Here is a 14,642-nt window from a genome sequence, read left to right as displayed (position 1 = left end):
TTCGTACTGAAGGAATGAAATCTGAGGTAAATGGCGCGCGGCACCAGGTATATATATATGCTTACGCATGCTGGGCGGTGCCACGCGCTATTTGGCCAATAAGATTGGCGGGATGGTATAGGGCTTCAGACATTCGTCACACCGAAGGTGTTCCCATACGTGGTGATGTCACCGCAGCATCGAAGTGGCCTATGAAAGGAAACCGGCGTTTTTGCTTTTGTGCCACTGACTGGACGGGGCAGAGTCATGTACTATGACATACGCGGTAGTATGCTTTTAGGTGGGAAGTGTTTACAGGATTAAAAAACCGAAATAACCGACATGGGAAAATTACGTCGGTTAGAGGTTCTGAATATCGGTTTTGATTACTTTTCGATTAATCGTCCAGCCCTACGATTAAGTGATTAAAAAATATGACAAATGACCCAATCTCAGAGTCTCTGGTAGTGTCAGTGGCCAAGGAACTCTAAGATATATATTTAAACTTTGTAGCCGACTACGCCACCTAGAGTTGAAACTGAGACCCCAGGAACTCAATATTAAAACCAGGTTCTTTAACGGAGAAGGGAACAGTGGAAAACAACACCCAAAAATAGCAATAGAAAAACTAGTTTATTACAATAAAATTGTCTGCCAGAAAAATGAATCAAATAAAAAGAGGGCACCAAGTCCAAGTCCAGATCTCCAATCCAAGCGACCTTCAAAGTTCAACTCAGTCTTGACTAGACATCTATGTTACAGCCGACGTCCGTTCACGCTCAGTCCTTCATAGAGGCCAGTATTAGCCCGATGCTGGAACACAGAAAAGAGAGACTGCCAGCATATGACGCCAACTAACATCAATTCATGTATAACCCATTTATGAGTTTATTAAATAAAACTGGAACTTCTTTAAAATATCGGCCGATTCAAAAGTCACTCAAAATTATACAACGTAGGCTCGTTCTCATCCGTTAGGAGGCAATAATCTGGATTTAATAGGCACCCCGCAAGTGGAAATCAGAATGTACTCAGAGCATGACTGGACAGCAAGCCTGCTATCCAGTCCAATGTATTCACGGCAGAAGAACCACGTCAATCATTCACTCGTCTACTCAGCACTCGCGGTAGTCTCTCACATACGGTCATCAACCCGTCTCACACGCTGCTACTCCAATATTTCTCCGCGAATCACCGGCTTTGTGATTACTCGTCTACAATGTGCTGCAATCTCGAATAGCCATAAGCCGTCTCAATGCAAGTGAAACACTCACTCTCTGATGCAAGCACAACGTGGTTTCTCCTTCTCTCACTCTCGCTGTTGACTTCAGTCACCAGATGCGCGATGCTGCCACCATCAGTCTCAGTCACGGTTACATTTTTATAGAGGAACATATTCACCGCTCCACCCCAAAATCTATCACTGATTGGTTCATTGATTTATCACAAAATAGAGGTGTGGCTATAGGAATACTGCCTGCAAAAACACAGCAATTAACAAAAGAAAACACAGCAATAAAATGTGATCATGCAATATAAAATACATTGTGCAACACCTTTACTCCACAACACCCCCCCACAGTAAATTATAAGCAGTCCCTGCCAAAAGTTATTCAATTCACTCTCTATATCTCATGGGTCGCTGTCCAACATTTGTACGTGTAGATCGTCTTACAGTCTCATTTCCCATATTTACAGGTTTAGAAGCCGGAGCAACCCAAACACTATATGGTACAGGGTCCTGAGCCATGACTATAGGCACAGTATTCAGAGTACTAGGGGGTGCGAAAACTTCCACTTCAGAAGCAGCACATAATTTAAGTGCATTACGGTGCAGAACCCTTTCCTTCCCTCCCTTTTCAGGTCTTACCCGATACACCAACCCCGTCTCTCCCAATGTTCCGATTACAACATGGGGCACTGGACCCCACCAGCCACATAGCTTTCCACGACCTTGCCTGTTTCGGTCCCTAACCCAAACTCGCTGACCATCTAACAAGGGTACATCCTTAGCCCCACGATCATAAGTCTGTTTCATCTTCTCAGCAACATGATCCATCTTACTCTTAGCTACAGCGCAGGCCCACTTTAACTTTTTGTAATGATCTTGGACCCACCCTCTATGATCCCACTTCTGCTGATCAACCACTACACCCAGCCCCAAATCTACAGGGATCCTCACTGTACGGCCAAACATCAAGTATGATGGAGCAAAACCTGTGGCGCCATGTACAGTGTTGTTGTAGGCTTGCATCAGCTCAGGGAGGAAGTCAGGCCACCTATCCTGTTTCTCTTGTTCCAAAGTACGGAGCATATTTAACAAAGTCTGATTAACTCGTTCTACCCTACCATTTCCTGCAGGGTGATAGGAAGTAGTTCGACTTTTGACCGTTCCATATAACTGGCAAAACTCCTGCACCAACTCTGACTCGAAATTTGGTCCTCTGTCTGAATGGAAACGCAAGGGGCAACCAAAAGTCTGCACCACATGAGTCCAAAGGGCCCTCACTGTGGTCTGGGCAGTCTGATCTTTTGTTGGGACTGCCCATGCATAACGCGTTAACATATCTACCATAACTAATATGTTTTGGTAGCTATCACTAGGCCGTCCTAAAGACAAAAAGTCTAAAGCCACCACCTCTAATGGACACGACACCGAGATAGGATTAAGGGGCGCTTTATGACCATCCGTACCCTTCTGCAGGCTGCAGGCGACGCACCCAGAATGGAACCCTCGCATCATCTCCTCCATCTTGGGCCAGTAGAAGTGGGACCGCACTTTGGTTAGTGTACGTTCAACACCTGCATGGGCCAATGCTTCATGATATCGCCTCCACACCTCCTCTTGTTGGACAGCGGGACAAACAATCTGCAATTGATACTCATGGGTATTTGGATGAGTCATCTTTTTGTACAACACTCCATCATGGATTACAAGTCGTGATATATGGCGAAGCAACTGCTGTGCAATCAGGGGTAATGCTCTTCTCTCAAGGGTAGTTGGTACACTGGCAGACCTTACATAACGCATGACTACCTGAAGATCCTCATCCCCTTGTTGTGCCTCTCGCCACTCAATCCCCAAAGCACCAAGAGCGGTGGCACCTCCATTGGCATCAATCTGCTGGACCTCTGTAAACTGGTTTTGCTCTGTTGGGGGTACAGGGAATCGGGATAAACTGTCGGCATTGTCATTTTCCCTCCCCGCCCGATATTTCACTATAAAGTCATAACTGGCTAGTTGGGCCACCCAGCGTTGTTCCACAGCCCCGATCTTAGCAGTTTGTAAATGGGCCACGGGGTTGTTATCCGTAACCACTGTAAACACTGTAACACTGTAAACTAAATTTCTCTGTTACAGCCCACTTTAATGCTAGTAACTCTAATTTAAAGGAACTATAATTTGCATCGTTTCTCTCTGCAGGGTGAAGACTTCGACTAGCATAAGCGATCACATGCTCCCATCCGTCACACACTTGTGACAAGACTGCACCTAACCCTTGGTGACTGGCATCTGTATACAGAACAAATGGTAAAGCGAAATCTGCATAGGCTAGTACAGGGGCTTTCGTTAGGCAGGACTTCAAGGTCTCAAATGCAGCCTGGCATGTAGCAGTCCACTCAATCTGACGTGTACCCGACTTTTTATCTACCGGAATGCCAACCAAGAGAGCATTTAAAGGTTGAGCGATTTTGGAAAAATTAGCAATAAAACGCCTGTAGTAGCCTGCAAGGCCCAGGAATCAAATAAAAAGAGGGCAGCAAGTCCAAGTCCAGATCTCCAATCCAAGCGACCTTCAAAGTTCAACTCAGTCTTGACTAGACATCTATGTTACAGCCGACGTCCGTTCACGCTCAGTCCTTCATAGAGGCCAGTATCAGCCCGATGCTGGAACACAGAAAAGAGAGACTGCCAGCATATGACGCCAACTAACATCAATTCATGTATAACCCATTTATGAGTTTATTAAATAAAACTGGAACTTCTTTAAAATATCGGCCGATTCAAAAGTCACTCAAAATTATACAACGTAGGCTCGTTCTCATCCGTTAGGAGGCAATAATCTGGATTTAATAGGCACCCCGCAAGTGGAAATCAGAATGTACTCAGAGCATGACTGGACAGCAAGCCTGCTATCCAGTCCAATGTATTCACGGCAGAAGAACCACGTCAATCATTCACTCGTCTACTCAGCACTCGCGGTAGTCTCTCACATACGGTCATCAACCCGTCTCACACGCTGCTACTCCAATATTTCTCCGCGAATCACCGGCTTTGTGATTACTCGTCTACAATGTGCTGCAATCTCGAATAGCCATAAGCCGTCTCAATGCAAGTGAAACACTCACTCTCTGATGCAAGCACAACGTGGTTTCTCCTTCTCTCACTCTCGCTGTTGACTTCAGTCACCAGATGCGCGATGCTGCCACCATCAGTCTCAGTCACGGTTACATTTTTATAGAGGAACATATTCACCGCTCCACCCCAAAATCTATCACTGATTGGTTCATTGATTTATCACAAAATAGAGGTGTGGCTATAGGAATACTGCCTGCAAAAACACAGCAATCAACAAAAGAAAACACAGCAATAAAATGTGATCATGCAATATAAAATACATTGTGCAACACCTTTACTCCACAACACCCCCCCACAGTAAATTATAAGCAGTCCCTGCCAAAAGTTATTCAATTCACTCTCTATATCTCATGGGTCGCTGTCCAACATTTGTACGTGTAGATCGTCTTACAGTCTCATTTCCCATATTTACAGGTTTAGAAGCCGGAGCAACCCAAACACTATATGGTACAGGGTCCTGAGCCATGACTATAGGCACAGTATTCAGAGTACTAGGGGGTGCGAAAACTTCCACTTCAGAAGCAGCACATAATTTAAGTGCATTACGGTGCAGAACCCTTTCCTCCCTTTTCAGGTCTTACCCGATACACCAACCCCGTCTCTCCCAATGTTCCGATTACAACATGGGGCACTGGACCCCACCAGCCACATAGCTTTCCACGACCTTGCCTGTTTCGGTCCCTAACCCAAACTCGCTGACCATCTAACAAGGGTACATCCTTAGCCCCACGATCATAAGTCTGTTTCATCTTCTCAGCAACATGATCCATCTTACTCTTAGCTACAGCGCAGGCCCACTTTAACTTTTTGTAATGATCTTGGACCCACCCTCTATGATCCCACTTCTGCTGATCAACCACTACACCCAGCCCCAAATCTACAGGGATCCTCACTGTACGGCCAAACATCAAGTATGATGGAGCAAAACCTGTGGCGCTATGTACAGTGTTGTTGTAGGCTTGCATCAGCTCAGGGAGGAAGTCAGGCCACCTATCCTGTTTCTCTTGTTCCAAAGTACGGAGCATATTTAACAAAGTCTGATTAACTCGTTCTACCCTACCATTTCCTGCAGGGTGATAGGAAGTAGTTCGACTTTTGACCGTTCCATATAACTGGCAAAACTCCTGCACCAACTCTGACTCGAAATTTGGTCCTCTGTCTGAATGGAAACGCAAGGGGCAACCAAAAGTCTGCACCACATGAGTCCAAAGGGCCCTCACTGTGGTCTGGGCAGTCTGATCTTTTGTTGGGACTGCCCATGCATAACGCGTTAACATATCTACCATAACTAATATGTTTTGGTAGCTATCACTAGGCCGTCCTAAAGACAAAAAGTCTAAAGCCACCACCTCTAATGGACACGACACCGAGATAGGATTAAGGGGCGCTTTATGACCATCCGTACCCTTCTGCAGGCTGCAGGCGACGCACCCAGAATGGAACCCTCGCATCATCTCCTCCATCTTGGGCCAGTAGAAGTGGGACCGCACTTTGGTTAGTGTACGTTCAACACCTGCATGGGCCAATGCTTCATGATATCGCCTCCACACCTCCTCTTGTTGGACAGCGGGACAAACAATCTGCAATTGATACTCATGGGTATTTGGATGAGTCATCTTTTTGTACAACACTCCATCATGGATTACAAGTCGTGATATATGGCGAAGCAACTGCTGTGCAATCAGGGGTAATGCTCTTCTCTCAAGGGTAGTTGGTACACTGGCAGACCTTACATAACGCATGACTACCTGAAGATCCTCATCCCCTTGTTGTGCCTCTCGCCACTCAATCCCCAAAGCACCAAGAGCGGTGGCACCTCCATTGGCATCAATCTGCTGGACCTCTGTAAACTGGTTTTGCTCTGTTGGGGGTACAGGGAATCGGGACAAACTGTCGGCATTGTCATTTTCCCTCCCCGCCCGATATTTCACTATAAAGTCATAACTGGCTAGTTGGGCCACCCAGCGTTGTTCCACAGCCCCGATCTTAGCAGTTTGTAAATGGGCCACGGGGTTGTTATCCGTAACCACTGTAAACACTGTAACACTGTAAACTAAATTTCTCTGTTACAGCCCACTTTAATGCTAGTAACTCTAATTTAAAGGAACTATAATTTGCATCGTTTCTCTCTGCAGGGTGAAGACTTCGACTAGCATAAGCGATCACATGCTCCCGTCCGTCACACACTTGTGACAAGACTGCACCTAACCCTTGGTGACTGGCATCTGTATACAGAACAAATGGTAAAGCGAAATCTGCATAGGCTAGTACAGGGGCTTTCGTTAGGCAGGACTTCAAGGTCTCAAATGCAGCCTGGCATGTAGCAGTCCACTCAATCTGACGTGTACCCGACTTTTTATCTACCGGAATGCCAACCAAGAGAGCATTTAAAGGTTGAGCGGTTTTGGAAAAATTAGCAATAAAACGCCTGTAGTAGCCTGCAAGGCCCAGGAAGGCCCTTACCTCCCGGACTGTTGTAGGGGTAGGCCAGTCTTGAACTGCTGCTGTCTTTTCAGGGTCAGGATGTACGCCAGCCTTGTCCACCACATGGCCAAGAAACATCACCTGCTGTTGGAAGAGCCGGCACTTGTCAGGTCTTAATTTTAACCCATAATGGGACAGTCGCTGGAATATCTGTTCAAGGTGGCTAAGATGGGTAGAAAAGTCAAATGAGTACACAATATCATCCAGGTATATCAGAGAAAAGTCCATTAGATAGCCACTTAAACAACGCTGCATTAACCGCTGAAAGGTTGCAGGTCCATTGCACAGACCAAAAGGCATACGCTGAAATTCATATAGCCCCAAAGGGGTGGCGAAGGCAGTCTTGGGACGATCCTCTGGGTCTACACCCACCTGCCAGTATCCACTTGCCAGATCCAGAGTGCTGAACCACTCAGCCCTCTTCAAAGTGGTCAGAGTCTCCTCAACTCTGGGAAGAGGAAAAGCATCTTTGTGGGTGACGGCGTTCAATTTCCTATAATCCACACAGAATCGCCAACTCCCATCCTTTTTCTTCACCATCACCACTGGGGCTGCCCATGGGCTAGCACTCTCCGAAATGACTCCCTTATTCAACATGTCAGCCAACAAGGCCTTCATTTCTTGATACATCATAGGAGGCAATGGTCGAAACCGTTCCCGAATGGGAGGCACATTTCCAGTGTGAATTCTATGCTGTACCACCTCTGTGTACCCCACATCCTCTTCACCCTCAGAAAAGACTTTAGACCATTTTCTCAAGAGCGCATCAAGATCTTGGCAATGCTGTGTGGTCAAATCAGATCTTTGAGACAATTGACATATACCAGGGGAAAATCCATCTTCTACAATGGGGCTAGCTTCAGTAAGACTCACCTCCACAATGCCTTCAGTATCCAACGTTAATCCAAGGTCTCTGCATCCATAAATATCAGGGCTATGTACTTCATATAGCTGTCCAAGCTTCTGATATTTTCCTACAAAAACACTGTATGGATGTATATTACAGAGTCTCACAGGCATTTTACCATCTCTTACCATGGCAATTGTTCGTGCAGCAGCCACAGGTTGTTCAGACACAGGCTCCACAAGTCCACAGTAATCACGCTGTCGCAGACCCATTCGAGCACGTCCCCAGACTATGATTTCACTACTTGGTGGAACACGTACACCTCGTCTGTTAGCCAGCCACACATTTCCCAGTGAGCCATCTTCATGAATGCGTGCCGCAACACATTGACAAACTGCCGTAACTTGCTGCCATGCTTGTCGTTCTCTGGTACTCTGAAATAACGATGAAGAATGCCCCTCATTCTGAAAGAGAGCACTCCAACATTGTGAAATCACGTTCATACCAATTATTAAAGGGTTCGTAGAAAATTCATCTTTTACAATGACGACACCCCGCTCTGGAACTTGGACTCCAGCAACATTAAAATCAAACACAGCATACCCAATATAGGGGATTTCAAGGCCATTTGCAGCTCTTAAAGTTAAAACAGGGGCTTGGCCCATCTTATACTGAGGGAATTTCTCCTCAAACATACTCCGTTGCATCAGAGTGACTTAAGACCCAGTGTCCAAAAGTCCTGTACACTCAATGTCCTGAATCATGACACTCACCATTAGACAGCCACCAATGAAAGAAGAAATGGTCCTTGAATTTTCTAATGGTCTTCCTGGCCCCACCGCCTGGACCTCTGCAGCAGGGCAAATTAGTTTAAATCTCCATTAGGCAGCACAATTTCCTTGCAATACCTTGCTATATGTCCTGACTGTTGACAGCGCCGGCAGATCGGCCTCCCCTCTGCATCCCACATATTCGAGGAAGACTGCCCCCTTCGTCGCCCAGAAGAAACAATTTGTGCCTGGAAAGGTACATAATTAGGTTGTGCATGATTTACTTGCGCCACTGGACTAGACGACTTCAGCTCCTTCATCACTTCCTGTGTCAATTCTCGCATCTGTCCTTTAACTTCCTCCAAAATTTCTCGCTTTAATTCAGCTTTCCAGTCAGTCCCCTGTGAGCGAGAATCAATCCTACCAGGCCCACTAACCGCAGCACAAGCCAATTCATACCTTGGTTGACTGTATTCTGCTTCCAACAGTAAAGCCTCTTGATGCAGATCTGCGAATGTTCCTTCTGGGTTTCGGCGTGCATACGTTCTCAGGGCTCTCAGAAAAGGTCCATCCTCCAACCCCAACAGCAACTGCTCCTTTAGTTGATCTTCCACAAGGGCCCCTTCTGGACTACGTCGCCGCAACCTACAATAAAGCTCTCGTAATCGCAACTCAAATGTCTTAAAAGATTCATCTTGCCTCTGTCTGCAACTGAAAAAATGTGACCTAAGGACAGGAAGAGGTATTTCTCCAGCATACAAAGTGTCTAATTGCTCAAAAATCTTATTGGCCTTATCCCTATCTCCATCAGCCAAAACGCTTATTTCCCGCTTTGCATCACCACCCAGGGCACCCATTACAATTTTAACTTTCTTTGCTTCAGGTACTTCTTGGGCTTCTAAAAGCCCTTGCATTTGTTCTTTCCAGTCTCCATACTTCAAATCACAATCAGTACCCGTAAACTTTGGCACCCAAGGGGCACCAGGAAACATTGGCATCATCATTTTTTTAAGCCTTTTTTTTTTAATTCTATCAAGTGCTGTTCCACCGTTCCCGTATCCGATACCCTGCCGACTACGCCAAATTATGTCAGTGGCCAAGGAACTCTAAGACATATATTTAAACTTTGTAGCCGACTATGCCACCTAGAGTTGAAACTGAGACCCCAGGAACTCAATATTAAAACCAGGTTCTTTAACGGAGAAGGGAACAGTGGAAAACAACACCCAAAAATAGCAATAGAAAAACTAGTTTATTACAATAAAATTGTCTGCCAGAAAAATGAATCAAATAAAAAGAGGGCAGCAAGTCCAAGTCCAGATCTCCAATCCAAGCGACCGTCAAAGTTCAACTCAGTCTTGACTAGATATCTATGTTACAGCCGACGTCCGTTCACGCTCAGTCCTTCATAGAGGCCAGTATCAGCCCGATGCTGGAACACAGAAAAGAGAGACTGCCAGCATACGACGCCCAACTCACATCAATTCTTTGTATAACCCATTTATGAGTTTATTAAATAAAACTGGAACTTCTTTAAAATATCGGCCGATTCAAAAGTCACTCAAAATTATACAATGTAGGCTCGTTCTCATCCGTTAGGAGGCAATAATCTGGATTTAATAGGCACCCCGCAAGTGGAAATCAGAATGTACTCACAGCATGACTGGACAGCAAGCCTGCTATCCAGTCCAATGTATTCACGGCAGAAGAACCACGTCAATCATTCACTCGTCTACTCAGCACTCGCAGTAGTCTCTCACATACGATCATCAACCCGTCTCACACGCTGCTACTCCAATAGTGCTCCGCGAATCACCGACTTTGTGATTACTCGTCTACAATGTGCTGCAATCTCGAATAGCCATAAGCCGTCTCAATGCAAGTGAAACACTCACTCTCTGATGCAAGCACAACGTGGTTTCTCCTTCTCTCACTCTCGCTGTTGACTTCAGTCACCAGATACGCGATGTTGCCACCATCAGTCTCATTCACGGTTACATTTTTATAGGGGAACATATTCACCGCTCCACCCCAAAATCCATCACTGATTGGTTCATTGAATTATCACAAAATAGAGGTGTGGCTATAGGAATACTGCCTGCAAAAAAACAGCAATCAACAAAAGAAAACACAGCAAGTCACACAAAAGAAAACACAGCAATAAAATGTGATCATGCAATATAAAATACATTGTGCAACACCTTTACTCCACAACAGTAGTGTTTGTCTGCGCCACCACAGGACGGGGGATCCTCCAGACAATATGAAGGTCAAACTATAAAAACAAAATCTAGCCACTAAAATTTAATATTCCATAAACCGCATTTTCACGCATTCCATATATTTAAATGTTATATGTATTTGTTTTATATATCAATTCTGGAGATTCCTGTTGAAGAAGCCTTTGCCTGCTGATTCTCTTTGTCGTCTTGACTGTGCTGAGCCTCGGAGACTCCTCGTATCCCAAAGTACTGTGACTGAGCAGATGTTCTGCTTACAAAGCCTTTCGTTTTCCTCTGAGATATGTTGTTATTTTTTATCTGCATATTTCTTACATTTCAATGAATCTTCAAAACTGAGGTCACGGGTGTTGTCATGCTTCATGTTATGGGCCTCTTTCCAGATTTAACTTTGTTGCTAAAAAGCTCCACAAGCGCTTGCTTCAGCTTGGTGCTAATATGCTGCTAGCTGTTGGACTGGCTGGTGATCAACATGATCTGGGGTGAGCAGAGGTTTCCCTTACATGCTGACCAAATGTCTATGTTCATTCTTCTCTTGTAATGCAAAATATGTGGAAGGAAGGCTGGTCAAAGTTAAGCATTTAAGAGGATAGCAACCACATTCGATAATGTTAGGTTCTTTTACTTAACAGTAATAAGTATTAATTTGTGGAGAAGAATATATATATATATATATATATATGTATGAGTGTGTGTGTGTGTGTGTGTGTGAGTGTATTTATAAATGAATATACTGTACATGTTATCAGTACAGCTGATATCTCTTTTTATTACTCAGGCCAGATGGTGTGATTGTCCCCTGGTTAATTTCCTTCTGGCAGAAAACCCTGTCTCTCTACCCTCATCCAGCTGGCCTCGCCCAACTCATTGAAAAAGAAAAGTAAGTCTGTCACATAATCTAACACTAATATTTTCAAAACAATAAATGAAAGCTGCAGTCTTTTCCAGCTCGAGTTGTGTTCAATCAGAGAGTGACTCATCCCTCACACTTCCAGAATGTCAGGCAAATTGAGTTCAGTATCACAGGCTCCAACATTCGGTGAGCAAATATGAAATATTCCAAAATAAAACCTACAGATCAAATGAAATCACGAAAAAGATATAAGAAGATTTAGTTTATCTCTGACAGGTACAGTGCAGGGGATGTTGTAATGATGAGACCCTGTAATGCTGCAGAGGATGTGGGGCAGTTCTGCCAGCTACTGAAACTTGGCCCTAAGTGCTACTTCACACTAACTCCCACGGACAGCAGCACAGGTGAGACTCAATAGCCTAAACCAACATGGCAACATTCTTCAGAACATCTCCTTTTGTGTTCCATGCAAGAAAAGATATATATATATATATATATATATATATATATATATATATATATATATATATATATATATATATATATATATATATATATATATATATATATATATATATATATATATATACCGCTATATATACCTTTTAAACTCCTCGTTCCTCTCCTGTCTGTAGCAGCAGTCCCTGCGTGTCTTCCTCAGTCCTGCTTGGAACAGTTCCTAGACATTTCTGAAGTTCCACGCCGTTCCTTCTTTGAGTTGTTGGTCACTTTTGCCACTGATGAGTTGGAGTGTGATACACTTTCGGAGTTTAGCTCCGCTCAGGGTCAGGATGCGCTTCACTCCTACTGCAGCCGACCCTGTCAAACAGCCCTGGAGGTCAGAGATCACATGACTGTTGATGTGGAATAATACAACTGTTTTTTTATGTCTGTAGATTCAGTTCATATGCTGTCTTTTGTTGTAATAATTAAGGAGTATGCGAGAGCTGTGTGCTTGTTAAGATTTTCTGGCTTACAAAATGTTTTATGTTATTATATCAGTAATTATTAAACAAGTAGTGTAATGACTCTCTAAAGTCAACTCTTTTTGATCAGGTACTGGCAGACTTCCCTCATACCACAGCTGAGTTAAGCATTGACTAATTGTTCTGGATCTTTTTCAAGAAATTTAGCCACGCTCCTTTTCTATTGCCTCCTTTCTCTCTCGATAAATATTTTGTTTGTATTTATTTACAGATATATTTTAACTTTTATATAGACTACTGTTCAAATGTTGGGGGTAAGTAAGACTTAAAAAAAATAAATTAATATTTTTATTTAGCAAGAATGTATTAACTTCGTCAAAAGTGACAATAAAGAACGGTGGTGTTAAACATCTATATTTATTGAAATATTTGTTTCTGATTTGACCTTTCCCCTGCAGCAACACCCTCACCGCATCCACATTTTGCTTGCTGGGGTGAAATATAAAACCATACTTTTTAAGCCTAACTGGCATCACTGGATCCCTCTAATGGTTGGTCTCATCGCTTCTGACGCTGTCTGTTGTTCAAGAGTGGCTTGACACAGGGAATGCGACAGCTGAAACCCATGTCTTGATTACGTTTGTGCGTAGTGGTTCTTGAAGCACTGACTCCAGCTGCAGTCCACTCTTTGTGAATCTCCCCCACATTTTTGAATGGGTTTTGTTTCACAATCCTTTCTAGGGTGCGGTTATCACTATTGCTTGTACACTTTTTTTCTACCACATCTTTTCCTTCCTTTCGCCTCTCTATTAATGTGCTTGGACACAGAGCTCTGTGAACAGCCAGCCTCTTTTGCAATGACCTTTTGTGTCTTGCCCTCCTTGTTCAAGGTGTCAATGGTCGTCTTTTGGACAACTGTCAAGTCAGCAGTCTTCCCCATGATTGTGTAGCCTACAGAACTAGACTGAGAGACCATTTAAAGGCTTTGCAGCTGTTTTGAGTTAATTAGCTGATTAGAGTGTGGCAACAGGTGTCTTCAATATTGAACCTTTTCACAATATTCACATTTTCTAAGATACTGTATTTGGGATTTCCCTTAGTTGTCAGTTATAAACATCAAAATTAAAAGAAATAAACATTTGAAATATATCAGTCTGTGTGTAATGAATAAATATAATGTACAAGTTTCACTTTTTGAATGGAATTGGTGAAATCAACTTTTTGATGATATTCTTATTATATGACCAGCACCTGTAAGTGACGATCAAACTTGTATTTTGCTAATACATTTTATTGTGAGTGACACTACTTCCTTTTAATGTCTGATATATTCTGCGTCATTTGTGCAGAGTTTGGCTAATGGTAAGAATTATGACATGCGGCCAGTTTTTTCCACCATACCTTTAGAATAGTGTGATGATACAGAATTTGATATGTAGTGACTGAATGTGACATGACACATACCGTATTTTTCGGACTATAAGTCGCATCAGTCCAAAAATACGTCATGACGAGAAAAAAAAAAAAAACATATATATAAGTCGCACTGGACTATAAGTCGCATTTATTTAGAACCAAGAACCAAGAGAAAACATTACCGTCTACAGCCGCGAGAGGGCGCTCTATGTTTTCAGTGGTAGACTACAGGAGCACTGAGCAGCATAGAGCGCCCACTCGCGGCTGTAGATGGTAATGTTTTCTCTTGGTTTATTTCTCTTGGTTCATGTCAAATTAATTTTGATAAATAAGTCGCACCTGACTATAAGTCGCAGGACCAGCCAAACTATGAAAAAAACGTATAGTCCGGAAAACAAAGTAATGCTGTTGCTAACTGCTTAGTCGAAAATTAGTTATTCATAATACATTCTAACTAAAGTCTCATCTCCTGTTTTAGCTAATGTGCTATTCTTTGGCTGTCGGTCTTAATCAAAAGACTTCTACTGTCGATCAGAATGGGGTGAGAAGGTGCAGGCGGGCCAGATGATCCGTGTCACAGACTTTTCCAGAGATCAGGTCAGTCAGCTTTCAGAATACTGCATAGGTGTGTCTAATAAGCCAAATATCCAAAACGTTCCAGGTCCCAGGAACACCGAACTAGGCTATCGTCATACGTTAGTGCAGTTAATGGTCATGTGACTTTTGATACCCAAAGTGTTCCATACTGACTGTGTTTACTTCAAAAG

At 43.6% G+C, this 14,642-nt stretch overlaps 1 pseudogene; it reads left to right on the top strand.

Moving 5' to 3' along the window:
• Positions 1-9,721: 9,721 nt before the first annotated feature.
• On the top strand, positions 9,722-14,557 carry LOC132131325 (NADPH-dependent diflavin oxidoreductase 1-like; annotated as a pseudogene).
• Positions 14,558-14,642: the final 85 nt, after the last annotated feature.

The sequence above is a fragment of the Carassius carassius genome, chromosome 4 (assembly GCF_963082965.1).
Source record: "Carassius carassius chromosome 4, fCarCar2.1, whole genome shotgun sequence".
Lineage (NCBI taxonomy): Eukaryota > Metazoa > Chordata > Actinopteri > Cypriniformes > Cyprinidae > Carassius > Carassius carassius.
This window is presented reverse-complemented; position numbering and strand designations above follow the sequence as displayed.